Genomic DNA, 3,249 nt, shown 5'->3' on the forward strand with positions numbered 1-3,249 from the left:
ACTAAAACAAACTACTTATTGAAATTAATGTTTAAATTTGAATTATTGTAAAGCCTGGTTTATAAAACAAAATTTAACTTTAACTGTAAATTTAGCTGTAACTGCAGACCTTGGTTTTACATAAAATTCTAAATTTTCTTACAGCTAATACTAAAGTTAAATCTCCAATGTTTAAACTTCCTCTTAAGAATTTTTGCTTTATTTATGAAATTTCTAAACAGAAATTCAAAGAATATCCTTTTGCTATTGATTTAGTGCATTAATGTGGCATTAGGCAGCAAAACTTGGAAAAATTAACATTAAAGTTAGGTTACTTTTCAGAAAACTGTATGGTTAAATTAGGGGTTTTATAAACATCCTTCTTTTTTAGGGTTAATACTAAATTTATTACTAATGTTAAAGTTACAGCTAAAGTTAAAATTTCTTTTATAAACTAGGCTTAAGTGTTTATAGAAATATTTAGGCCAATACCAATACCAATTAGGGTCGACAAATAAATTTGCTGTTGAATGACTGAGGTTTGTGAACTACTTGCAACAGCTTCAGAAGACATGGAACGTTGGAACACCATAGCGGTAGTTTTGGTTTTATTCTGCATTGAGCTATCCACATAACCTTCTGCCACAGTACTAGATTTCCATCCTCCCAGCCTTTTTAATTGGAGTACATTTGCAAAACTGTTGGCAAGTAACGTAACGACGGTTCTTCTTAGAGCGTGGCCTGTAAAGCCTTTCGAGTTGTCTAAATTCAAAAAAGTAGGAATTTTTTGGGAAAAATTAGCTATTGTATTGTGCTCAATTGGTTGATTTCTTGCGATTCCTCCTCTAAGCTGAACAAAAAATCTATCGATTTCTATGTTTTTTCTCAAATTTATTTAGTCTCGAATGATCTTCACCCATATTGGATCAGTAATGAGAAATGATCTACTTGTATGTGTTTTGGAATCTAGAGTCTCAACCCGAATTGTTTCTTTAAAAAAAGTAACATCCAACATTATTATATACATCCAGTATTTCTTGAGTCTGTCCAGATGGACAATTTTCATCTTGCCTTTGGGGCTGCGTTGAACTCTGTACACGACGTCGTTCAACCTTTTTACCACATTCTAAGGTCCCTCCCAAATTGATGTGAATTTCGGGCTCAATCCTTCCTTTCTTCTGGGTTGATAACACCACACAGCATCACCTTCCTTGTAATTGCCACCAGCTGGTCTGTGGTCCAGTGTCATCTTCATACGGTCGTTGAAACCAAACGGTTTCATCTTCTCTCTCTCAAGTTCCTGAATTATGCTTGATTCCTTCTGTAACGAACACTGGTCACATCGGTTACACCATTCCTCAACGTCCTTTCTGAAGTTAATCCAGTAAAATCGATCTCTTATTCTAGCCAAAGTCTGGTTTACTCCAAAGTGTCCTCCTCAGCGACTGTCATGTAGTTCTCGCAGCACATTCTCTTTGTAGGAATTGGGCACTATTGTTTGGTAAACAAAGCGTTTTTCGTCTGGACTTTTCTATTTGCGAGTAATTAAGTCATCTCGCAGTCGAAGCGAATTCCACTGCTACCTGTTACTGTTGGTCTATATCTAGAAATCTTTTGCCAATCCGGGTTCAAATCCTTCTCCAACCATCTTCTGATTACTTTCAAATCGGAGTGTGAGCGCTACCCTTTTATTATGTCTTCCTTAGAAACGCTGCTCTTCATTCTTTTTGCAGCCTCTTTATCTGTCACCTTCGCGATTTGACCAATCCTCCAACCATTATGAATTTGTCCTTTCCGGTACCTTAAGTCACTATCAAAAGCTTGACGATCCTCTACATAACGTGGTAAATGTAATTCCGAGTTCTTCATTTCCTGCTCCTGGTTACGCCAGTTCTGCGGGGTCGGTAAACGAGACTGCTGTCTGCAATTCCAGCGGTAATGTCCTTTACGTCCACAATTATAACACGTAATGTTTCTTTTAGCAGAGGAGTTCCGGTGATTTGTTCTGATGTCCTGATTTCGTCGGCACTGTGGGTTTGGAAAACAAAACCGCTGTCTGCAATTCCTGCTATAGTGTCCTTTGCGTCCACATCGATAACACTCCACTCTAGTGATCGGGCGTGATAGTTCTAACTGTGTGGACTGACCATTTTCTAATGCTGCCATTTGTTGCACTAATTAGCCGACCATTGATTTAATTTCATTAATTGATGTAGCAACATGATCGGCTGGCGGTACTCTCTCCTCTTAAATAGTCACGGCCCTGATATTTCGCTTTAAGTCATTGCACGCAGCTTCAACTTCCAGCGCTCGAATCAGTAATTCGCTGCTCTTGCTCCCTTTAAACATCTTCAGCATTTTCTTTACCGGACTCACTTCTACAAAATACTGTGCCACAAATTCTTCTTGGATTTCATCCGGGACGGCTGGGTAAGCCAGATGCACAAGGCGACAAATTTCGGCTTCAAACTCTTGTAAATTTTCACCAGTTTTCTGCTGTCTTGCCTTTAATTGTGTTTGATACACTCCTTTCCTATGCTGATCCCCATAACGTCGTTCTAATGCAGCTACTAATGCTTCATAGTTGCTTTGTTGGGCGATAGGCAGAGTCTGTAACAGCTCCAATGCAGGTCCTCGTAATGCCACCACCAGTGCTACAGCCATTTCCTCGTTACTCCATCCATTTGCATTTGCAGAGGCCTCAAATTGGAGTTGGTACGTTGCCCATGAAGTTTGACCGTCGTATGTGGGAGGCTTGATCTTGTTGAGTCCGTTTCTGGTGATCATTGTAGAGCTGGCTCTTCTGCTGTCAATTTTCCGCTCTAAGTCGCGTAGCTTTATCTCGACATCATTCTGAATTTTATTGAGACGATGGGTTACATACAGGGAGTAGAGAGAGGACATTTTTCTCAATTTATTATTCGCGAACTAAATAACGATCCGACTTTATCTGACATTTATATTGGTTGTTTACCACATAGCTGCGGTAACAATATACCTGCTCGATTATTCTGAGAAAAATGCCTGTTTGGTAATTATTTTATGTTAAATGTAATATTTTAGGTACCTAAGTTCAGAAAGAAACAATGAATTATAAATTTTGATAGAAATATGATGGTTATGTAAATAAAATAGTATACAAACCTCGGTAGGAAGTTTAATTCCTGTCTCGAGATCATAGCTAATCTCTCGAGAGTAATGAAATTCTTCCCACCCCGGTGTGTAATATACTATTATATAGATGAAAAGAAAAATATAAAAAAACCAGAG

Source organism: Ips typographus, linkage group LG1, assembly GCF_016097725.1.
Source record: "Ips typographus isolate SLU linkage group LG1, UJ_Ityp_2.0, whole genome shotgun sequence".
Lineage (NCBI taxonomy): Eukaryota > Metazoa > Arthropoda > Insecta > Coleoptera > Curculionidae > Ips > Ips typographus.